Source organism: Rhineura floridana, chromosome 1 (assembly GCF_030035675.1).
Source record: "Rhineura floridana isolate rRhiFlo1 chromosome 1, rRhiFlo1.hap2, whole genome shotgun sequence".
Lineage (NCBI taxonomy): Eukaryota > Metazoa > Chordata > Lepidosauria > Squamata > Rhineuridae > Rhineura > Rhineura floridana.
In genome coordinates, this window is record NC_084480.1 from 260,457,633 (window position 1) to 260,483,701 (window position 26,069).

Here is a 26,069-nt window from a genome sequence, read left to right on the forward strand (position 1 = left end):
CACTCATGTTTACATGAAACAGTGAATTGCTCAGAAACCCTTTCATACATACTTTGTTTCCCTTCTGTATTTCACATGTCCCTTGTTTGAATGTGACAGTGTATCCCATTTCATTCAGTTTCTTTACAGACATTATGTTACATTCCAAGCCTGGCACATACAATACATCTGTCATAATTGTATTTAACACACTGAGTTTTACTGTACCTCTGCCCAACACCTCCCTTTTCCTTCCATCCGCCAGTACGACAACTTCTGTCATGGGAAGTGAAGTTTTAAACAAGTTTAAGTCTTTTACCATGCTGTGGGAAGCTCCAGAATCAACAACCCAAACAACACTGTCTCTGATTTCACAGCTATCCGGTTTACAGGTTCCTGCACTCACCAGCTGCACGCTTGACGGCTTCCAGCCCCGTCCTCTCCGCTTCGCGTCACAGTCTCTCTGCAGATGTGTTTTCGAACCACAATAATAACAAGCTTTAAGTCCAAACGATCTTGCTTCTGTTTCTTTGAAGTTTGTCTTCCTGCTTTCACATTTCTCTGATTTCTCTGTTCCTCTGGTCTCTTTTCTTCTCTCCCACTCCTGGAGAAGTTTGCCTGCAACGTAATCCTCTGTCAAACCCGCGTCCGGAATCGCTTCTAATGAACTGACCAAAGGATCCCAAGATGCGTCTAACGAAGACAAGATGATGTAAACTCTCTGCAACTGTGTGTGCTCTATATTCCGCTCCTGCAGCTCTGCAAACAGTCTCTTGAATTCCAACAAATGCTCAGACATTGTCCCGTCCTCAGCCAGTTTCATCTGATACAGTTTACGTGCTAAGTAAATCTTGCTACTGGCCATTTGTCTTACATGAACTGCGTTTAAAGCTGCCCACATACGCTTTGCTGTTGGCTGTTCTTTTACATGTAACAACTGAGAGTCAGATAAAGCCAATATAATAAATGCTCTTGCCTTTTCGTCCATGCCTATCCAGGCTTGCTGCGGAGCTCCTGGTGGGTCTTCTTCGATCACCTGCCATAAATCTTCTTTTGTCAGGAAAGCCTGCATTCTTAGTCTCCAGCTTGAATAATTACGTTCAGTGAGCCTCTCCAGAGGCATCCCAGCTGAAAGTGAAACTGCCATCTCTGCAGCACACTTCTCCCTCCGCCTTTCTCGACCAAGCACTCAGCCACGTTACCGCTTCTTCCCAAGCTTCTGGCTTGCTTGCCGCTGGTCTGGTCTGTTTGCCCCTGACCCGGGCTATTCTGCAGTTCGGCTTTGCTGGCTAGGCTGGGCAGGCTGGGCCCATAACCCCTGTTGTGCTTGAATTCCAGCGTATACCCAGCGCCCGGTTGTACCCGGTTGCAGCCCAGTCCCAGAGAGCCAGCAGATAGAGAGACACAGACTGTTATAGTTTTAAGAGTCTTTACTGACATTAAGGCACAGACATAAAATGCAGTCTCTGGCTTCTCCCAACTTCTAACAACATCCCCCACACTTCAAGCTTTCACTTTCCAAGGATATATAGATATCCAGCTCTGTACAGCTGCAGTCTGTGTCCTTGGACTGCCCGCACAGTGTTAACCCATAACTGGACTTTTCTGCCCTCTGTCTTTGTGGAAAACCAGACACATATATCTTGGCAGCCTACAGACAAGGCCTCCTGAAAGAGGAGAAAAAAGTTCATTGCATAAACCCTGAATAAAATCCCCCCCCTGGATCTGAAGAACCGCAGAGTGCTAGCAAAGAACATCTACTTTTGGCTTGCATTGCCTGAGCAGCAGCTTTTCATACTGCATGGCAAACCTCTTTCAAATTGATGAGTTCCAAAAGAAAGTAAAAAAATCCCACCAGCTTTATGCTTACTGAATCATAGATTAATATTAATATTCATAAATTTATTGTACTAGCCAAATGCCATGACATGGCTTTTACTGAATTGTAAACTGTCATGTGATGTATTGGTGTTCAAAGTCTCGCACTTACTTTGGTATTATGCCAGCACTCAGTCTTGTATTTACAAAACCAAGAAGGCAATAGTGGTTTTCATAGAATCATAGAATAGTAGAGTTGGAAGGGGCCTATAAGGCCATCAAGTCCAACCCCCTGCTCAATGCAGGAATCCAAATCAAAGTATTCCCAACAGATGGCTGGCTGTCCAGCTGCCTCTTGAATGCCTCCAGTGTCGGAGAGCCCACTACCTCTCTAGGTCAGCCTTTCCCAACCAGTGTGCCTCCAGATGTTGTTGGACCACAACTCCCATCAGCCTCAGCCAGCATTGCCAATGGTCAGGAGAGATGGGAATTGTGGTCCAACAACATCTGGAGGCACACTGGTTGGGAAAGGCTGCTCTAGGCAATTGGTTCCATTGTCGTATGGCTCTAACAGTTAGGACATTTTTCCTGATATTCAGTCAAAATCTGGTTTCCTGTAAGTTGAGCCCATTATTCTGTGTCCTGCACTCTGGGACGATCGAGAAGAGATCCTGGCCCTCCTGTATGTGACAACCTTTCATGTACTTGAAGAGTGCTATCATATCTCCCCCTCAGTCTTCTCTTCTCCAGGCTAAACATGCCCAGTTCTTTCAGTCTCTCCTAATAGGGTTTTGTTTCCTGTCCCCTGATCATCCTTGTTGCCCTCCTCTGAACCTGCTCCAGTTTGTCTGCATCCTTCTTAAAGTGCGGAGACCAGAACTGGATGCAGTACTCAAGATGAGGCCTAACCAGTGCGGAATAGAGAGGAACTAATACTTCACATGAAAGGTTTTGATGCCTCTCTTCCTTGCATTCCATAATTTTTGATGTTATTGTTTTGTTTTTATAATGATATAAGCAGTTCCCAGGTTCCTTCTTTGTTGTGAGATTCTGGGGGTGAGCTGTGTTTGGGTCCTGGGTGAGAGCCAGGATGGATGTATGGAGTCCTGGGTGAGAGCCAGGAGCCTGAGAGGGTGTGTATGTTAGAAGTAGAAGGGAATGATACAGGGTTTATTTAATAGTAATCTGTATTGATGCAACACTTGTATATTTTGTAATATTTTGTATTTTTGTAACATGTGTTGTTTAAGCTTATTTTGTATTACTTTATATTTTGATATTTTGTAGTATTATAGGATGATAGCATGATTACTTCCAGGGCCGGTTCTAAAGGGTGGCCAGGTTGGGCACTGGCCCGAGAGCCCCGGAGCTACAGGAGCCCCTGAGGGACACCTGAGGGGCCCTCCACTCCCCTTCCGTGATCTGTGCCCCCCACGCCCCCCACTTACCTGTCAGCCGGCTTTTTAGCATTGCCCTTAATGAAGATGTCGGTCGCAGCTTCCGTAAGGTACTGAAGCCGCTGCCGCCATCTTAGTTGATGGCAGAGATGTGCGCACATAGCACGCACATGTGCCATCAACAAAGATGGCGGCGGATGCTTCATTCCCCTTAGGGAAACCGCGGCCGCCATCTTCATTAATGGCAATGGTAAAGACTAGACAGGTAGGGGGGCCGTGGGGGGGCTGTGCGTGCGCATACGCACACATGCGCACACCCACCCACCCACCAGGGGCCCAGGGCAAGCTGATTCCCAAGGGCCCCCGCATGCCTGGAGCCGGTCCTGATTACTTCTGTATATTTTTGTCATTTCTATGGTTGTAAACCATCTTGAGTGCAGTGATGTAGAAAGGAGGTATACAAATTAAAAATGAAATGAATTGATTCAAAGGAAACAGCCTCCAAAAAGCCTAATGCTCCATATTTACTTGCACAGTAGTCTAAAAGGTGGAGAAAAAAGATTAAAAATGTGGCAACAAACATATGTGATATTATGTAAGAACTAATGTAGGAGTTAATGTAATTGTTAATCCTAAACTCAGTTCATCAAATAAATTCTTATAGCTGAATACAACCAAATTTTGTTAGGGATGAGCAAATTTGTCAATGTTGGCTTCTTTAAATTTCTCATTTTTCCAATCCTAGGTTTGGTTCACTAGATTTCAACATCAGTTTGCAATTTTTTCTTTAAAAAAACCTTATGAAAATTCACAAGCATTTTAGTGCAAATTTCTTCTAACGTACACATTTTTGTATACAATTTTGCCTGATATACACATTTTTGCAAAGCAATTTCTCCTATAATGCCATTTTATATTTAATTTGCACAAATACAGTATATCCATTTTTATGTACACTTTACCCTTATATAAGCATTTTTGTAAACATTACTTGGCTGGAGAATCGCAGTGCAAAATTTGGAGAAGTGTGAATAGCTGTGTTACTGTTCACATATTGTTTCAGAAAGTGTGAAGTTGGTAGGTTCACCTTTAAATGCAAACTGAATCAAATTTCTCCTCCGTCTCTAGTTGCTGTAGCACTATATGGCTCAGGGCTTTGCATGAAGAAGGTCCCAGGTTCAGTCCCCGGCATCTCCAGGTAAGACCCCAGTCTGAAATCCTGGAGAGCTGCTTCCAATCAGTATACAATGCTAGCGAGATAGACCAATGGTCTGACTTGGTAGAAAGCAGCTTCTTATGATCACAGTACTTAATTCACACAGCACATTACTACTTCATGGAATTCAATAGCACAAATTGTGGGGATGGCAACTGAAGATGGGTGTTAGAGGACAGTCTTCTACGTGAAGGGCCAAGATTTATTTAAGGATAAAAATTCATAAGAAGGAGAGCAGGGGCCTTGAAGTTGCCCATTAACAGTTAGCACCTGGACAGACTGAGCAGTTATATAGATCACCTGATCAGAATCTTTTCTGTTTGATGAGATGTTTTGCATTACTATTTAAATTATAGTAATCATGTTTGCATCTATGCATAAAATTTAGATTATGCAAATTATTGACAAATGTGTCCTCGTTTGTCCTTGTTCTTGGTGATGCATGTGCCCTCCCTCCCTATTAATTGTTGGAAGTGGGGCAAGAGCAACTCCTGTTTTGTTCTTTTGTTTGTGTCCCAGAAGGAAGAGAGAGTTAGGGTCCTCCAGCTGGCTAGGGTTACCTACCTTTACCTGTGCTACGCTCTGACTAACTTCTGTGTTGGAATTGCTTTGTAATATGCTTTTAAACCCTCTAAAAACACAATATGTTTTTAACCTTTTTAAAAAATATCTTCAAAGCTTTAAAAAATGTTTTTAAAGTTGTTTTGTTTTAATGTATTTCAATGTCTGTGTCATGGCCCCGTCAGAGGACTCCTCAGATGAGGATGACTCGGGAGTAACAGCAGCAGACCCAGGAGCAGCAGGAGACACGGAGGAGCCTCCTGAGAATCCAGCTCCTTCTGCCCCTCAGCTGCAGAGCACCCCAGGGACAGCAGAGGCCCTGCAGCCAGACACAGACAGTGAACAGGATACTCCCCCCTCACTTGCAGAACGTAGACAGCAGAAGGTCAGGCAGAAGAGAGGCAGGCCTGTCTCCTTAAGGCCCAAACGCTGAGGGCTCACACCTGCTGTCCATCCTGCTCTTTATAAGGCACACCTTGGCTGCAGCTTGTTGCTGACAACAATGTCAGGCGTGGCTTTGTGTAGACCTAGTTTCCCTGCAGCATCTCTTTGACTGACCTCCTTGGCAATTGATCCCGGACCTCCACTGACCTCGCTTCTGGACTTCTGACTCAGCAAGTACGCTTCGGATAGGCCTGGCAGATTTACAACCCGACTGCTGGCTAAGGACTTTCCTTCCCTGCCAAAGACCCAGGAATTTCCAGCCCCCCCCAACACTGCTGATGCAGTGTAGAGCTGACAGTCTGTTTTTATGATGTTTTAAAGTGTTTTTAGTGCTTTTGTTTGCTGCCCTGGGCTCCTGCTGGGAGGAAGGGCGAAATTAAATAAATAAATAAACTTCATTGTAAACTGATATGATTAGGGAAGCTTACCTGCCCCTCCTCCTTCCACCCTTTTTTCTCCTCTTCGACTGTCAACTCACCATATACTCAGAGGCACATGTTACCAAATTCTTCCAAGCTACACAGGAAATGGATTGGACTGTGAAAGACCAACCCAAATGGTGTTTGCATTTTGACCAATTCGTAGGGCAGTATAATATCTCAGAGAGGAGGTCAGGTCTCCTGCTCCCCTGGTTCATTCACTATAGCTGCCCAATTTCCCTGCTTTTTAAAGTTTGATAGAAATAGCTGTGGGCTATATGTACATTCTTATACCGCAAGGGTTTTTGCCTATTAGTGAATAGATAACTGTTTGTCATATACATCTGTTATGACTTTTGTATATGGACATTTTAAAAAAAGTATTCCTTGAATTAAAGTGTCATTTTTCCCCACAAGATTTGAGATTTCTACTTTTGTCCCTACCCAATTTGTTGCTTGAGCTACAGGTTGGGATTTATTTGCCTTTGTTTGTATTTGTTTGGATAATAAATAGATGCAGAAAATGCTGACCTGTGAAATTTCTGGCCCCTATTAGTGCTAAACTTTAAATAGTAACCAAATGTCCATTGTTCCAGGCAATCATGGCTGGTATGAAGGCTTTGCAAGTCTGTGACACAGTGAGTAAACAAACATTAATATTAGGCATGCTTTATATCATTTCAGAGCTTGGAAAAGTTACTTTTTTGAACTACAACTCCCATCAGCCCAATCCAGTGGCCATGCTGGCTGGGGCTGATGGGAATTGTAGTTCAAAAAAGTAACTTTCCCAAACTCTGTTCATTTCCATATTTTCACCGACAGTGTAATGCTGGTGTGGGGAACTTTGGCTCTCCAGATGTTGCCAAACTATAGCTCCCATCATCCCTGGCCATTGGCCATTTTGCATGGAGCTGATGAGAGTTGTAGTTTGGCAACATTTGGAGGACCAAAAATTCACAACTGGTATGACAGGAAAAGGATTACAACTACGAAAACATGTGCTGGCGTAGTTGTTTTGGATCTTTAAACTGTTTTATATTTTGAATCTCCACTTATGGACTGTTTAATAACTTCAAGAATTTGGCAACTTTCTGAACCTGTTTACATCAATAGCTTCAAGCATTCTTAACTCTGTACTACATTGTAAGACTTGGCAGGGAGGAGAGAAAGAGGGAGTGCACTAGGGGTAATCAATGTGGTACTCCACAAATGATACTAGACTCCAATCCCCATCAGCCCCAGCCAGCATGACAATATAGTTCATCAACATCTGGAAGGCACCATGTTGGGTCCTCCTGGAATGTATCACAGAAGCAACAATCAAGTATAAATTAGCATCACAGTACTTATGAAACCCCAGTGTTCTTAGGTTTGTGTTCCTTGAATAGTTTCTTAAATGTAGCCAAGTTCAAACCATGGATTTTTTAAAACAAAAGGTTCAGTATATAATAAAACAACAACAACAATGACAAACATAATAATAATAATAATAATTTATATCCTGCCTTTCCCCCAGAACTGGGACTCAAGACATATTACAAAAATTAAAATGAATACATTTAAAAACATAAATAAACAGAAGTTAATTAATATGTAATTAAATGGACTATAAAATTAGAACCATTTAAAACATAGCAATTAAAAAAAAATTAAGTAAAAACAGCACCCTACTTTTTTTTAAGGTAAAATACTTTATTGTTTACAGCCATAGGCCATCACAATCCGGGAATAAAAAAACATGAGCATGGGTAATTCGCAAGTAAGGCACATATAACAAAATCGCAAAAATTATACATAGAATTCACGCTACCCGTTACTCCAGTGCAGCACCCTACTTAATAGCCCATACTGTCAGTTCCCAAAAGCCTGTCGGAACAGAAGACTCTTCTCCTGCTGATGGAAGGACAGCAAGGAGCCTAACCTCCCTGGGAAAGAGCCTGTGTGCAGCCACCGAGAAGGCTCTTCCCTGTGTTCCCACCAGATGTGGCTATAAGGGTGATCTTAGGGCTCATATGGGAAGATATGGTCCTTCAGATAGACTGGATCAAAACGATATAGGACTTTATAGGCCATAACTCTGAACTGTGATTGGAAATAGACCAGTAGCCAGTGGAGCTGTTGTAATAAGGGAATAACGTACTCCCAGAAACCAACTGCAGTTAACAATCTGGCCGCAGCTCTTTGGACCACCTGAAAGGTAGTTTCATAGTTATCCACAGGAAAATGTTTACCCAGAAATGTTAACTTCTAATGTTTCTTCCATATCAGGATCAGGAAGAGCAATCAAATTCTTCCTGTTCACTCCTACTTCTTTTATTAACCTTCAAGGAAAAGGGAAACGTGAGATTTCATGTCCACATGTGATGATGCACACAGCTTGGAGTGTATTTTATATTTTCATAGAACCCTAATTGTATTTGGTTTGTTTAAAAAAAACAGAAGACTTTTTGTATCTAACCTCCCTAAGTAGGATTCTCTGACTCTTCAGGTCTACTCCCTTCAAATTTCTTTTAAATATCCCAAGTGCAGTTGCTTATCTCTTGTATGAAAGAGTGAGAACTCTTCACATGCTTGCCACTGCAAGAAGAAACCTAAATATCAACCAATCTATATATGGAAATAGTGCGCTACAACCATTTTCATGATTGTGGTGCCTAGGAAAAGTGCAACCACAAAAATGCCTGCTTGTCACTACTGTCACATACTACAGTCCACTTCACACTCAGTTGTTTCCTTGAACCATATGAAACACGAAGAGAAACTAAACAGGCGGCTGGCCTGTGTGCAGGACTGCATGTTACTATGATACAAATACAGGCTTCCCTAGGCTTAATTACACTAATGCAGGGGACAGGGGAAACCAGCAGATCAGTATGGGTGTGCATGGGTTGGGGAACCCCCCCCCCAGGATGAACCATAATCTCCAGATTTCCAGCTTTCATTTAAAAAATATTCAAATTTCTAGCATTTGTAGAACCTATGTGAGGCAAAACATATAGGCACTTTAGAATCTAGCCTACTCTCCCCTTTCACTATTTTACTTTGCCCTCCCGCACACCAGAAAAATTCCTGTGGATGCCCATGAGCACATGTGTTGTTAGGGGTGGTTCAGGCCTGAGCCATGGGTCTCCTGTCACCTTCCTCCCCATTTTTAAAGCTTAAAAACATTTTTTAAACTTTGCTTACAAGGAGGCACCAATCATCTTGATTTGCGCAGTGGCGCTGATACATACAAGTTAACATAGGCATTTCAGGCAAATTTGTGTCATGAGTTGCCTCAAGTACCTAGAATCTCTATTAGGAACCAGTTGGTGGGAAGGGGGATAACTTTCCCTTCCCTCAACTACTAGCTGTCCACCACAACAGACCACTCTTCCCTTACAAGACCAGAAATGTCGGTGCGGGAAAGCCAGTTATAGCAAACATGTTCTTGTCTGCAATTCTTCCTCAAAAGTCTTCCTGCTACCTAGGTTTGCGAGGTGTCCGGATTTCACCCAGAGACTCCGGTTTTTGGGGGTCCTCTGTGGGTCTCCAGGTGAGTAACCTTAATCTCCAGACTCTTAGCTTTCATTTTTTTTAAAAAAAGTTTCTAGGTGGTCTGGTTCAAAAGATATAAACCAAAATGTCAGCCCCCTTGCAACTTCTGTTAGTTCCGGCTGCTCTAATCACAGCCCTTTCAGATTTTTAGCCAATAAGTGAAATCAGGGTTGTGATTGACAAGATTTGTTGACCCCCAGGCAATACCTAAACCCACAGTTTCCTTTCCTGCTTGTCTCACATCAGGAATTCAGTAAATATATAGCTGTCAGCAGCATAAAGAGTACTTTGTACAGGATTGGGACTTGCTTCTGAGTAAACCAGCACAGGATTGCACTACAACTGAAAATCATAGCAGGATCTTGGTAGGCATAAAAGTGTACATGCAGGGTTTTTTAATTACTTGCAAAAATGGCATATTATACATTTTATCTTTCAAATAATTTTTGAACAGATGTTTTCAAAAGTGTATATGCTGCAGTGTTATACTTTTCTAATTAAGGAGTCAAACAACTTTAAATTTTACCGGACTGTTGAAGAGGGCAGTTTATTTGTCTTATTCATAACCTGTTTTGAAAACTTCCCCAATATGAAGCTCTTCTGGAAGTAAAGCTGCAATGCTTATTCAACATACCTGGGAGGTAACCCCATTGAATTCAGTAGGACTTACTTTTGAGTAGACGTGGTTAGGATGGTGCTGAAAATTAATGGGACTTTTGAGTGAACATAGAAAAGGATTGTGTTGTAAACATTTTTCTCTCCCCCTCCAATCCTTTTTTTTAAGCACTTAGGCAGGGCATACTTAGGTGTCACTGGTTTTATTTGGCATGAAACTAATACTTATTTTTTAAAAAAAGATAGCAATGGCCAATTGGTTTTGACAATAAACTATTATATGAGGGGTATGTATTTTTACATCTCCAGTGTGTGTATATATGGAATATTTCCAACATCCCTGTGAGGAAGGATTGGAAACCAAGGGAGCTCACAAGAAGAAAAAAGCCATTAAAAATCCAATAATCATAAAACAAGTATAAAACAGTTGCAAAACAGCTTAACGTGGCATGATTCTGAATTTTGGATTGGGTGAGTGAAGTTCTTTATCACTGAATTGCAGTCCTATGGATGCTTCCCTGTCTGTGTAAGCCCCATTGAATACATTGGGACTTGCTTCTGAGTAAACATGCATAGGATTGCACTATAAATATCTTTACAGGTTGCCTAAATAATAAACATCTTTGACATTCATGCTTATATAAACATTTCTTCATATTATGTCTTGATATGTACCTGATTTCACAATATGTACAAGTTATTATTTTCTCTACATTTCAAGTGTGCCCTTCTTCCTTGGGGTGGTCATGGCTCCCTCTATTGTTTTCACCCTGAGGGGCAGATTAGAGATGGTGAGTAGCCCATGGTCACCCAGCAAACCTTGTAGCTTATTTCCATTTAAAAATTTAATTAAAATGATTTCTATGCAGGCAAATTTTATGAAGTAATGCAAATCCACACAATACATTTAAAGCACATCCAAATCACATTTAAAGCACATGACTTATTCCAAATAATCCTGGGAAGTGTAGTTTCCCCCTCACAATTATAGTTGCCACCACCCTTAACAAACTACAGTTCCCAGGATTCTGTGGTGGGATTCATGTACATCAAATGTATGTTGAATATGCTTTAAATGCATGGTGTGGATCTGCCCTAGTATGCTGTGCATTCATTAGTGAATTGAAAAGAACAGTTTTAAAAGATACTTTTTAAAACAGGGCTGTAGCTCAGTGGCAGGGCACATGCTTTGCATGCAAAGGTCCAAAATTCAATCTCTGGAAGAGGCTATTGCCTGGAATCCTGGAGAGCCAATGCTAGTCCATGTCATCAGTACTGAGCTAGATGATATCAAATGGCCTGACTTGATATAAGGTAGATTCTTTTGTGCCTAAAAGAGGGAAGAGATGCAAGGGCCACAGTGACTCTGAAATTTATTTATGTATTTTACTTCCTACATTTATATACAGCTTTATTGTAAAAAACCTCAAAGCGGTTTATAGAAGGAATTAAAACAATAAAATTATTGGCAAAAAAAGGTTAAAGATAGGTATTTAAAACATTGAACATAATAAAATCAAGAATGAGTTAAAAACAAATAAAAATATAATAGCTTCTAAATGCCTGGGTAGGCTTGCCTAAACAAAAATGTTTTTAGCAGGTGCCAAAATGAGTACAATGAAGGCTCCTGCCAAATGTAAATGGGCAGGGAGTTCCAAAGTGTTAAGTACTGGCACCACTAAAGGATCAATTTCTTACAAGAGCAGAACAAAGATGTTTTGTTTTAATATACATTAAAGTCTGTTTTTATGATGTTTTAAAGTGTTTTTGGTGCACTTTCTTGCCACCCTCGGGTCCTGCTGGGAGGAAGGGTGGGATATAAACCAAATAATAAATAAACAAACAAACAAGTACTATGTGGTACCTGTAACATGGAAAGCACACCTTGAACTTGGCCTGGTAGCAAATCAACAACCAGTGCAGATTTCAGAGCACAGGTTTTATGTGCTGACAGGGTCTCACTCATGTTAGCAATCGTGCCGCAGCATTCTGCACTAACTGCAGCCCCTGACCTGACAACAGGTCAGGTTGTGTTGCGTGGGGATTTCTGTGGCTTTGGCTGACTATTTGCCGGTTTTTTAAAATTTTGGTTAGGAACCCTGACTGGTTGCGGGATGCTGAATTTTCTGCCTTACTCATAGGAATCTTGTTGTGGTTGGTATGGTATTTATCTATTTAGGGAATCATCATGGTCTTTTGTTTTTCTTTTCTATTTGCATTTCATTTACCTCTGACCTCACTCCCTTACATCCATAAAAGCAGTAACAGTGGTTCCATGTGCTCAGCTCAACCCCCTTAAACCCACTGATGATGCACTTTGTTATTAGCATGATGGTTTGTTTCTTGCCCAATAGTGGTAAAAGAGAATTCACATACTGGGAAGTGTCGCTTCAATTGCTGTTGTTCCCAATCTACTGCCTGTGAAGGTAGACCAAACCATGTGTTTTCTCTCTGTCAATTATTACTCACTGGAATTGGGTTGGCTGTCAAAGTGAGTTTATAGCAGCTCACGGAGTAGACAGGAAAGAGAAGATGATCTTCTTAACTCTTACTCATTTCTCAAACCTCTCTTTGCAGTGGAGGGTCAAGTCTGGAGCAGCCATGTTAAAAGACAGGCAGGGCATTCCAGGCAGGGGGTTGCCAATCCTCTTTGATATGGATATCATTGCAGAGGATCCCTAGTCAAGCCTTACCAATAATATAATCCTAATGATATCTACTCAGAAGTAAGTCCTGTTGAGTTCTATGGGGCTTAGTCCTTTAGTAAGTATGTTGAGAATTGCAGCCTTCAGGGGCATCCATCTTTACTCCTGAGTGCTCCCATCTAACATCTCCACAACACTAGGCTCCTTTCTTCCTACAGTGGCCTTCTGGTGATGGGCCTGGCCTGAGGGCACTTAAACCCTTCTTGCCAGAAGCAAGCTGGTGAGATTAAATGTTCCTTACCCAGCCTGTCTAAGCAGGTGAGAAGAAATCATCACTTCAGCTGGACCTGGAAACACCCTCATTTAGCTAAGATTTCTCTCCTAATTTCCAATCAGAGAAATGTTTTTGTTTAAGTGGCATGCTCCAAGCAACTGTGATTGATGCTTAATGTATCATGCTTAATGACATCACTAGGGCCCCCCATGACATCACTAGCACACACTCCTGAAATCTCAGGGTTTGGGATGCTTCTGACCTGGCAACCCTAACTCACATAGTATTGCATTGCCTTGACAAACTGGAATTGGAGAACCCATGTTGGCTGATGTAAAGCGTAGTTCCACCTTTAGACTGCAAACCCAACTGCATAAGGCATAAATTTGTTCTGTGGAAATCAATGATGATTACTGCTTTGAAATCAGCTTGTAATTATGGTGTTAGGTAGATCTAATTAGCCCAATAACATTTATTTATGTGCAGCCTACTCCATCAGGGGGTGTAACTAGGTACTTAAAAGACTTAATTGAAGCCACATCTGCTTCTTGATGGTACCAGTCCCTGCTGCCCTTAGTTACCGGGATGTTTTTTATTGATTATTATACTATTGATTTTTATTAAGTATTGCTGTTTGCTCCCCTTTTACCTCTTTATAGTTAAAAACGGAAAAATACACTGAAGTAATGTAACTATCGTACATAAAAAAAGAATAGAATAAAAAATATCCACCCAATCCATCATACGACTAGTGGGTTATTAAAACTAAACTATATTCATGATACTTAATGTAATTTATTCAAAATATCATAAATCCCAAATACATATCAGATATTGAAGCAAGTGAACTGCTTTGTTATTTCCTTTATAAGGTAAAAGTAGTATAGAAAACTTTTAAATAAATAAATCAGCTTGGGGCACATGCCTTTGATACAAATTTGGCTATAGTTTACACAGGCATCTTCTTCTCCATCCCATTCACCTGTTGCATGTACCTCTGGGTAAATTCAATATTTGTGGTTGGGTATCTTGTTGTTGTTATGTGCCTTCAAGTCGATTATGACTTATGGCGACCCTATGAATCAGCGACCTCAAATAGCATCTGTCATGGCTGGGTGGCAGAGTCTGGAAAAACTTTGTCCCTCCAGATATTGCTGAACCAGAATACCCATCATGGGTATTTTGTTTAGATGAGAATTTGATGCACACTTTTGTGCAATTGGGTCTTAATAGTGGTTAAATTGTGGGAAAATGCATTGTGTTTACAATCCGATTCTGACTCTATCTTAGGTAATTTATTTCATCTCAACCTCAGTTCCCTGCTGTAATATACAAATGCTAATAAACAGTGTTTATCTGTGTGTTTTGAACATGCCTCCACTTTCTTAAACCAGCCTTCATTGCCGCTTAAGGCTGATGTAAGCTATAGTCGACTCAGATGTCCAGAGAGAGAGAGAGAGAGAGCACACTTACAAATTCAGTACGACATAATTTTTTACCAGCTTCGGCTGATAAGACAGCTGCAGACTTTTCTGGACCAGGATAGCCTGACCACTGTTGTCCACGCACTGGTAACCTCCAGACTGGATTACTGTAATGTGCTCTATGTGGGGCTGCCCTTGAGGATGGTCCGGAAGCTGCAGCTGGTTCAAAATGTGGCAGCGAGACTGCTCATTGGGGCAGGGTATCGCCAACATGTCACCCCACTGCTGAAAGAATTGCACTGGCTGCCCATTTGCTACCGGGCCAAGTTCACGGTTCTAGTTTTGGTGTACAAAGCCCTAGACAGCTTGGTACCAGGAAACCTGAAAGACCGTCTTACCCCTAATCTATTTATTTATTTAAAATATTTCTATCCTGCCCTTCTACCCCACAATAGGGCACTCAGGGCAGCTTACAATAAAATCACACACATAGTAAAATTATACAGAATAAAAAACACAAGACAAAACAGTAAGTTAAAATACATATAATACAATTATTTATAATACATAAAATACAATAAAATACAATAAGCATATATATACAAACAAACCGAGAAACCTACATGTATGTATATGAGTACAAATATGTGGAGATAATCGTAAAAACATATCTGACATATAGCTGTCCATCTTAACTCTTGAAGGCTTCCAGTGCTTGAGAGCCCACCACCTCTCTAAGTCATTGGTTCCATTGTCGTACTGCTCTGACAGTTAGGAAGTTTTTCCTGATGTTCAGTTGAAATCTGGCTTCCTGTAGGTTGAGCCCATTACTCAGTGTCCTGCACTCTGGGATGATCGAGAAGAGATCCTGGCCTGCCTCTGTCTGACAACCTTTCAAGACCTTCCTCTTTCAACAACCCTATAAAGTAGAAACCTTATCCCCGTCTGCAACCGTGTTGGAATTGCTTTTTAAGATGTTTTTTTAAAAGCATTTTAAAAAGATGTTTTGTTTTAACATGTTTTTAAAGATTTTTTTAAATATATTTTCAAGTCTGTTTCTAAGATGTTTTAGAGTTGTTTCAGTGTTTTGTTTGCCACCCTTGGCTGGAAGGAAGAGCAGGATATTGTGAGCCTGAGGATATGGAGATGCAAGAGTTAGAAAATATAAAATACATCGTTGTCGGTGACCTCCTTCTGCTTGGTCCTGGAGTCAGCGTTGCCTCCGGTGCTGGCACATCTTTGAGGCTGTGACCTGGAATTCATGATGCAGCGGGTGGCTGTGATGATAGGCCATGGCTCCTCGCAGGACTTCAACATGGGCCACTCCAGCTTCATCTCACGCCGCTCCCTGGAGCTCACCTTCCGCACCCCACACTTCTACCTACACTGCCTCAGGAAAAGCAGTGTCCTTGTCGACAGCACCTTCCAGCGCAGGGGCGGACCAGGCCTCCAGCTGCCCCCACATCCTTCTGTTCGCCATTTTGGGATCCCCTGAGATGCTTATGAGACTTTGGGGACGATTTATGTTTGTGGGACCCTGGGTGACAGCCAAGGTGGATGGGTGGAGACCAGGGTGAGAGCCAGGAGCTTGAGAGATGTTGAGTGGAGAAGTGCAAGGCAATTGTTTTAATATTTATTTGTTAATTTGTATAGCACAGTGGGAAGGAGAGCCTGGCTGGGAGTCCAGAATCTGTGAGTTCAAATCCCCACTCGTGTCTCCTGGGTGTCAAGGGCCAGCTAAAGAACACCCCCCACAGCGAGTGGCTCAGGGGTTATGTGCCCTGCCACCTGTGCAGCCGTGGGCAAGCTGCATAATCTCAAGGAGCCCACTTGCCCCCCAGCAGTTGTGGACAAGGAAGGGGCTGGCTTTTGCAGCTGTGGCAAGCTGAGCAGGCCCTAGCCAGCTGCGGAGGATGAGCCTCAGAGGGAGACAATGGTAAACCCCCTCTGAATACCGCTTACCATGAAAACCCTATTCATAGGGTAGCCATAAGTCGCTGCAGGTGGAATTCCCTCCCCTTAAATATTAGGCAGGCGCCATCTCTGTTATCTTTTTGGTGCCTATTGAAGACTTTCCTCTTTAAACAAGCCTTTTAAGTTGAGACCTATACCAGTCTGTGTCTGTGTTAGAATTGCTTTTTAATTTTTTTAACCTTTTTTTCTAAACAATATGTTTTTTAACCCTTTTAAAAAAGATGTCTTTAAAGCTTTTTTAATAAATGTTGTAAAAGTTGTTTTGTTTTAATGTATTTTAAGGTGTTTTTATGATGTTTTAAAGTGTTTTTAGTGCTTTTGTTTGCCACCCTGGGCTCCTGCTGGGAGGAAGGGCGAGGGGGAGGGCGAGGGGGAGGGCGAGGGGGAGGGCGGGGGGGAGGGCGGGGGGGAGGGCGGGGGGGAGGGCGGGGGGAGGGAGGGAGGGGGAGGGGGGGAGGGAGGGAGGGAGGGGGAGAGAGGGGGAGAGAGCGGGAGAGAGGGAGAAACAGTAACATTTTTACAAACACAAAAGAACATCAAAATGAAGGCCTCAAAGTAGTAACAGACTTACGAAATTATAAATTGGAGAGTGTTCAAAATGGTTTGCCTTATATTCATGATTCTGTTGTTGTTGTTATGTGCCTTCAAGTCGATTACGACTGATGGTGACCTTATGAATCTGTGACCTCCAAGAGCATCTGTATCTCCCTAATTCTTTTTTTAAAAGTTAATATTTTGCTCCTAATTAGTTACTGCCAGTTGTAACTAATTTCTTTCCAGAAAACATTGGGAATGTCCTTTTTAAAGCTATCAAGGCAGATCCTTCTGCCTCAGCATCAGAATGAGAATAGTAATGATTTACTTCATTTGGTGGTTGTCACATTAAGAGGGTGCACACAACTCCTGTTCTCTTTCTCTCCCCTCCCATTTCCAATCAGACTTGTATTTCCAATCAGACTTGTATTTCCAATCAGACTTGTATTTCCAATCAAAATAAAAAGGAAGGAATGGACTAAGGATATAATTTGACACAATAAGGATATAATTTGACACAATTACCTTGGTAATGTTCATGACTAACATAGATACCTGATGGGCTTATTCATATATTGTTTTCATAAGCTTATTTGTTTTTAAAAAAGGAAGTCATTGTTTAATCTAACCACAGCAGGAAGCCTGCTGTGGTTTGATCCAATTTGCCCAGCAGTTGATTTATCTGCAATAGCAGAAGGAGGTGATTGGGAGGGAGGCAGTCTGTTGAGATAGGGAGAGGTACATAGTTAACAGTGGGCCCCCTACCCCTTGCAGAAGGAGCTTCCTCCAAGAGGCTCGTTTTGGGAAACAGTTACCATCAGGACTAGACCCTGATGAAGCTGTATTCTATCTGCCTGAGTAGCTGCAGCTGCCCAGGGCACTCCCCAAACCAGCAGACTTTGCAGTGGTGCTGGGGAAAGGGAGGATATAAGCCAACCACCCTGGACACAGTGGGTAGTGCTGTAGGTGGGGTGTTCTCTTGGGGTTGTGTCTTTGGGGGTGCAATGAGGACTCAACCCCTTCTGATTAGTTTTATAGGGCAAGGTTTTATGAGTTATACTGATTGTTGTGTTTTCTCTAGGCTATTTCTGGGGTGAGAGGTTGGAGGTGGTCTGGAGTGGTGTCTGTTAGTAGAAAGGAGCTTCATGACCCTGGATGAAACTGTGCCCTTCCTCAGTGGGAGACAAGGGAGAATGGTAAGTTGTTATTGCAGGTGAGAGCTGGTGTATGAGCCATGTCCAATCATTTTCTTTAATTGAATGTCTCCTAGTTTGATGTTCTTGCCACTGACTTCTGCAGTATTCCTTTGTTTTGCTAGAGGTGGATCAGGGAAGTATGTATCCAGGGCAAGGATTGGGGAGGGGGAAAAGTAGGACTGCTATGCTTGTGATGGCAGGTAGAGGGAAGTATGATGGGGGTAGGAGGAGGGTTAGTTGCATCAAAGCCCTTGCCCCTTGTGTTTCACCTGCTGTGTTTCAGAGTCTGGGGCTGCTGGTCAGCCGACCTGCCTGGCTGATGTTGTTAAATGCCAGGTCTGTCTAAAGTCAAATATCTATTATCCACAATTTGATCATTGTTGAGGCGGCTGACCTGCTATGCATAACTGAGACCTGGGTAGATGAGTTTGGGTGGCACTATGCTGACCCAGCTGTGCCCACCTGGATACTCAGTGCAGAACCATTTCAGGTCAGAGGGGCAGGGAGGGCTGAGGTTGCAATTGTTCATAAAAATTCCATCTTCCTCACCGGGAGAACAATCCATACTATATATGGGCTTGAGGGATTATTTGTGGTGCTGGGCCAGAAAGATAGAACAGGGATGTTGTTAGGGTACCTCCCATCTCTCTCACTACAACCTCCCGAACCAAGCTGGCTGAAGTAATCTCAGCTGTGGTTTTGGAGAATCCTTTCACAGTGGTGTTGGGGGACTTCAATATCCATGCTAAGGCTGCCTCAAATGGGCTGGCTCAGGACTTCATGTCCTCCATGAAAACCATGCAGTTCTGTCAGTATATCAATGGCACAATGCATGTCGCTGGACATATTCTCAACCTGGTCTTTGCCAAAGAGCAGATTGGTAATACTCTGTTGAATGGGGGGCTTGCTGAGTCCATTGTCATGGATAGACCATTCCTGGGTAAGGGCTGAACTGAACATGGCTATTCTAGTCTGCAGGAGGGGGCACTGAAATGGTCTGTCCTTGGAGGCTTATGGAGTTTTCTGCTTGACATGGCTGGCACTTCTGTTGAGGCTGTTGTCTCACTATGGAATGGTGAGGTGTGTAGAACCATCAGCATGATTGCTCCTGGGTACCCTCGCTGTCATTGTGGAGTATGTGGTCACCTTGGTACTCTAGTGACCTGCATGCGATGAAACAGGAGGGTTGGTGGCTAGAGTGCAGGTGGTGTAAAGTACTACGAGGGAGGGAGAAAGTATCTTTATCTACTTTCTCCACTCTATGCATAATCTTATAAATCTCTACCATGTCACCTATTTTTTCTAAACTAAAAAGGGCCATATGTTGTAATCTTTCCCCATAGGAGGATTGTTCCTACCCCTTGATAATTTTGGTTGCCTTTTCTGAACCTTTCCCAGTTATAAAATATCATTTTTAACGTAAGGTGACTAGAACCGTACACAGCATCCCAAGTATGGTTTCACCATATATTTGTATAATGGCATTAAGATATTGACAGGTTTATTTTCAGCCCCTTTCCTAATGATTCATAAAATTGAATTTGACTTCACAGCTGACACACACTGGGTCAACATCTTCATTGGACTATCTACTACAACCCCAAGGTCTTGTTCATGATGAGTCACAACCAGTCACAGGAGGGTATGTGAAATTAAGGATTTTTTTGCCCCGATGTGCATCCGTTTACTCTTGTTTACATTGTATTGCATTTGCAACTTTACTGCTCATTCACCCTAGTTCGGTGAGAACCTTTGCAACCCCTTTTTGTTTTAGCCACCTTGAACAATTTTGTATCAACAACATAGCTACTTCACTGATGACCCCCACCTATAGGTTATCTGGAGGAGTCCAAAGGCTACAGTTGAAATCCAAGCATTCTGTCCTACCTGGCCTATAAAAACTGACTGCATATAGAATCTTAGAGTTGGAAGGGGTCTATAAGGCCATTGAATCTAACACCATGCTCAATGCAGGAATCCAATACATCGTGGTTATTTACTCTTTCCTGCCCCAGTGCAACATATAGTTAGGAAATGTTCATAATTAAGTTTGCCAGATGTATTCTGGATTAAAATAATTATCATATAGTACTTTTTTAATTTATAAACAAAGATCCATGTGTTCTTTTTTAACTTGTTCTGCCACTGTGTAAATTTCTTCCCTCTTGCTACAGTCACATTTGTAGGTGTAAACTGCTAGAATTCAATTTCTTTTGGTAAGCTCAGTAGTCTCTGCATTACCTTCTCCGTCAATGTCCCAGAGAACGAAAATGGCACCAAGACGGGCAAAATTTACCGCGAGCTCTCTTCCACTTCCATTTGCTGATCCTGTAATAAGCACTATTTCCCCCACATTTTTACAAACACAAAGAACATCAAAATGAAGGCCTCAAAGTAGTAATAGATCGATAAAATTATAACTCTGAGTGTTTCCAAGATGCTTCTTATTTTAACATGATTCCACTGAAGATGTTTCTCCTAATTAAAAAAAAATCTAGTGGTTAATATTCTGCTAATATTAAGGTCACCTGTCACTAATTTTTGCAATAAAGTTTGTTAATTCCCCTTTGAAATACTTCCCCTAGGTACGTTTCTCTCAGCTTCAGAATGGGAATAATAATGACATCTCATGCAGTGCTAGTTTAGAGGATCAGTAAGCTAATCTTTCATAACACTTTTCTCATTAAGAGGGTATACACACCTCTTCTTTGACTTTTTCCTCCCACTTGCAATCAGTCAGTTGAAATAAAGGGAATGGATTAAGGGATTAATTTCATACGTTTACCTTAGCAATGCTCATGATCAACATGGATGCCCTTCTTTTAACGTGTAAAAATAAATGTTTTAAATAAGTGCTATAGAAAATTCCCTAATAGGCAAAAAACCCTTGCGGTTTAAGAATGAACCTGTAACCCACAGATATTTCTACCAAACTTTAAAAAGCAGGGAAATTGGGCAGCTATAGTGAATGCACCAGGGGAGCAGGAGACCTGACCTTCTCTCTGAGATATTGTACTGTCCTACAAATTTGTCAAACTGCAAACACAATTTGGGTTGGTCTTTCACAGTCCAATCCACTTCCTGTGTAGCTTGGAAGATTTTGGTAACATAAAACAATAAAAATCATCATAAAACCAAAGACTACCTTAAAATGCCTGCTGCAATAAGGAAGTTTAACAAGGAAGGCGCCTATTTTAATCTCAGTTGGGAGGGAGTTTAGAAGTGTATTGGAACAAAGCATTACAATATAACAAGCACAATATGCTGACATAGTTGTTTAAAATTGCTACATCAGTTTGTTTTAAATCACCAGATTTGAACAATAATTTTTAAAAAATTCTGAAACCATTTATTTCAATAGGCATAAGCATGCTTAAATCTGTGTTATGCTGTAGGATTTAATCAGGAAAGAAAGGAGGGGAGTATACTGTAGAAGTAGCAATAAAATGGGTAGTATAAATTAATGAGCACAGTGCTCATAAAACCGAACAGTTGCATTTTCTAACACCAACCACTCCTCAGTGCAATTTCATAGTTATCCGCAAGAAGAAAGTGATTACCCAAAAAGTGCCTTGGTGTTCACATCTAGTGTTTTTTCCATCTCAGAGTACAGAAGATCCATGATTTCCCCCCCATTTGATATACCTGCATTGTTGATTAGAATAGTTACATTTAGCCTACAACAAAAAAGAAAACTTGAGATATGCCCAATGCACATGATGATTTATTAACACAGTTAGGACTGTCATTTATAGAACTCTTCCAGTGCCATCGTACACATATCTAATCAAAAGTTTAGTGTCGTAGGATTCCGTGGTGCTTGCTCCCAGGTAAGTGGGATAGGATTGCAGCCGCTGCCTAACTATATTAAAGTTTGTTTCAAGCACAGCAGACTTTTTTGCATCTAATTTTCCCAGAGACAATTTCCTAGTTCTCCATGACTAGTCTCTTCAAAGCCCTCTTTAACATCCAGATCGCATCTGTGAGTCTCTTTAAAAAAGGACTGAGTGCTTTTCAAATGCATACAAGTGTAAGAGGAAACCTCACACTATACTGAACCAGTATATACATGGAAATGATGCACAGCAGACTTTTTCCCAATTGTGGTGGTTAAAGTGACCAGATAGTGTTACTACAATAACAAAAACACCTACTTGCCACTACATTTTTATCTGTATACAGCTCATGCCAGGACTTTTAAAAAAGGGAAATTTAGACCTGTCCAGTGGTATGCGATTATAATTCACACACCAAACTGCTAACAACACATCTGTGCATTTTTCTTGCCTATGCATACAATAATACTTTCTTGCTTTGAGTCGCTTTCCATGACATTTAGAAGCTTAGACAGAATGGGATAAAATTCTCAGAACTGGGAATTGGCTACACTAAGGAAGAAGAGTGTTCCATTTCCTTCATATTATAAACGTTGGTGAATACTCTGTGGAAAGCAGCAGTGTGGAGTGTCTTTGGCAAGAGGAGAAATGGGTATGCGTGATAAGGATTTGGAGTTCTAGGGGAGCCTGGGCTACTTACAGAGCAAGTCAAATCATGGGAAGCCGGTGGGAGGGGAAACGATGGAGGAGGAGCCGGCGGAAAGCTCCATTCCCCATTTGGAAGCTGCCGGGCTAGCTGAATGCCAGCTCAGTCAGGAACCACGTGCGGGGGTTGGAAAAGCAAAAGCCGGCTCCCGCAAACAACCCTATTGGGGAGTGCTTACTCCCCAAGACCACTAGGGAAATTATTTTTCTCCACTAGCCTATTGGCCAGTGGAAATTTTGCCTGAATCGGGACCCGTGGGAGCGCTCTGAACACAAAGAGGATGACGTAGAAGTCCCCCCCTCAGCTCCTCTTGTGCCATGTCGCTAGAACACCCCACTTTCAGGCTTTCCACTGGCTTCTTCTGGCTTTCTGTTCACCAGGCTGGTCGCCCCGGCAGACCCCCAGCTGAGCTGGCAGGGTCCTGGGGGTGGCGCACTGAGCTGATGTGAGGGCTTCTGTTGGTGGAGCCTGGCACAGCCTGCTGGCTCTGGGAGCCTGCTGACTCAACCGGGGGTCTGGCACATCCAGCCTAGCACAAATTGGACCCTTCAAGTTGGATTGCACCCTTCATTTACTTTCCATGTTGTGATCAGCTACTTTTTTTACACCATCTAACATTATACAACTTTTGCATGACTTTTTGAACAGCCCAAATGTTCTTTCTTAACTCTCCATTTTTTCCTGTAACAACCCATTTTGGGCTTGGCTGCTTATTTTTAAAAAAGCCCTGGCTCAGATTAAAATATTGCTTTGCAAGAGGGAGAAGCCTGCAGAGAAAAATAAACTGCCCTGAGAAGCATCGCTAAGGAAAAACTAGATATTACATTAGCTGCAGATTTGTGCCTTTAAATGCACTACAAAACAAGTGCACAACAAAACAAAAGAAAGTACATATGCAAAACAAATACACTGCCAGACTGATATAGATCAGAAAAATTTCTCTTTGTCTTCAAGGGCTTTATTTGGAACTAGTTTCATTGATTTCAGTGGAATATACTTTTAAGTAAACTCAAGCATTCTATATCTCACCTGTCCTCTAACTTGGCTGTATGTCTCCTTTATTCTTTCCGACCATCATGAAACATATAGTCAGGTAAATTTCACAGTTCAGGTTGCCAAATATATTTTTGGTTAAAGCAAATGCAATTATATATATTTTTTATTCATAAACAAAGATCTATACTTTTTTTCCTGATCTGCCACTGCATAAATTTTTTCCCTCGTGCTGTAGTCACATTTGTAGGCATAAATGGCTAGAGCTCCATTTCTTTTGGCAAGCTTAGTTGTCTCTGCGTTACCTTCTTTGTCAATGTCCCAGAGAATGAGAGTGACACTAAGACGAGCAAAATTTAAAGCAAGCTCTATTCCAATTGCATTTATTCCCCCATTAACATTTTTACAAACACAAAAGAACATCAAAATGAATGCCTCAGAGTAGTAATAGACTGACAAAATAACTTTGAGTGTTTGTAAGATACTTGTTATTTTCAACATGATTCTGCTGAAGATGTTTTTCCTAATTAAAGAAATAACTCTAGTAGTTAATGTTCTATAAAAATTACTACAACTTGCAACTAATGTTTGAAGTAAAGTTTACCCCTTTAAAGCTTTTGGGGCAGATTGTCCTAACTTAGGTTCAGAATATCAACGGTAATAGCTCATCTTGCATGTTGCTAGTTGAGAATAAATAAAAGATTTGCTCCTAAAGGTGTTCACCACTCCTACTTGTTTCAGGCCTCTGCCTTACAATCAGATCATTTAATTAAAAGGAAGGACTGAAAGGCTTAATTACAAAGAAGGGCTTAATTTCATGTTTACCTTGGTTATGCACATGACCAACATGCTGTTCTTTTAACCTGTAATTAGGAACTTGTTTAAAAAATAGGCTGAATTGTAAAAATGATGCTTTTCGGAGGTGCTTTCTGGGATGTGGCCATGATGCAAAGACACGGATCCAAGGTGTGCATTCTCATCGATCCTCATGGCTTAACCTAGAATCTTCTCAAAACACAAGTCATATTTATGCTAATGGACTAAACCATAAAAAGGAGAGATCCTGTACTTTAAGGAAACACCAGGGCACAAAAATATGGATCTGGGCTATGTATCCTCTGGAGTTTTTACAGGGAATCCCCACAAAATCACCTTCAAATCACAGATGGATTAGAACTTATTCTTCATGATGCTGCCATAGTGCAAAAACATTGATCCAGGGTACAGATTCTGTGGATTTTTACAGGACATCTTCTTAAAAGACCATCAAATCAAATACTTTATGTGTCTCCACTGATTACCCAAATCTTGTTTGTGGTGCAACCTGTAGGCATGGATCTGATCTGTGATATGACAGTGAATTTCATGGCACTTCCTATATGCTTTGGAGTCATGATTTTGCACCATGGTAATGCTATGAGGCACTGGATCCATTGTTTTTACTATATGATCTGTGGATACAGATTTGTTCTGTGAATTGAGGGTGGTTTGGTGGGAATCCCATGTAAAAAATCAGAGATTCCATGAGAATCCATACCATTGGTCCACATTTTGGCCCCATGACGTCCATACCTTAGTTCCATTGCTGTTTGCACCATGGTAGGACTGTAAATCATGCGATACATGTTTTCCCCCTCAGTGCAATCTATTCGCATGGATGTAATTTATGATGCGATAGTGGCTTTGGTAGCTTCCCCTGTAAAAATCCAGAGGATCTATGAGGATCCATGCCCTGCAGGTGAAGCTTTGGTTGCAAAACAGACAACAAAACGAATGCGAGTACCATGGTAGAATTCATACAGCTGACTAGAATAATGTGTTTAATTGTTGCACCACAGAGGATCTTGTGCTGCTCCTGTATGAACAATTTTCATTAGTTAAACTAAAAAAAGAAAACACTAGCCGCTGATCAAGTAAGAATAATAGGGTCACACTCCCCCTGTCCTTTTCCCAAAAAAGGTCATCCATCAGGGCAACCAGGCCGATTCAGTCCCATAACCAGGCCTGAACCCAGATTGAAATGGTTCAAGATAATCTGTTTCATCCAAAAGTACCTGTAGTTGCTGCACCACTGCACCACAACCCTCTCATTCCCCTTCCCTAAAAAGGGGGTATTTGTGACCAGGCAGTAGTTATCACAAACCAGTGGGCCCAGGGTGGGCTTTTTCTGGAGTGGTCAGATTACTACCTCTTTCAGGCTGGGAACACTCCCTCCCACAAAGATGTATTAACCACACCCAGATCCATTCAGTCATACCCCCTTGGCAAGCTTTAATAAGCCAAAAAGAGCAAGTGTCAAGAGCAGGGCTGGTGCCAGAGGGCGGCCAGGTTGGGCCCTGGCTAAGGACCCTTCCTTAGGCTGGGTGGGTAGTGCTCCCTTCAGAGATCCATGGCAGTGTCAGCTCCTGACCCTGCTGCGGATCACAGAGAGGGAGCTCCCAGGCATTCCCCATACTACTGTGCAGGCCTGCGACACCTGGCTGCATGCCCCACCTACCTTT

At 41.9% G+C, this 26,069-nt stretch overlaps 1 pseudogene; it reads right to left on the reverse strand.

Annotated features, from left to right (window-relative positions):
* Positions 1–1,630: 1,630 nt before the first annotated feature.
* LOC133377390 (short-chain dehydrogenase/reductase family 16C member 6-like) lies at positions 1,631–20,833 on the reverse strand (annotated as a pseudogene).
* Positions 20,834–26,069: the final 5,236 nt, after the last annotated feature.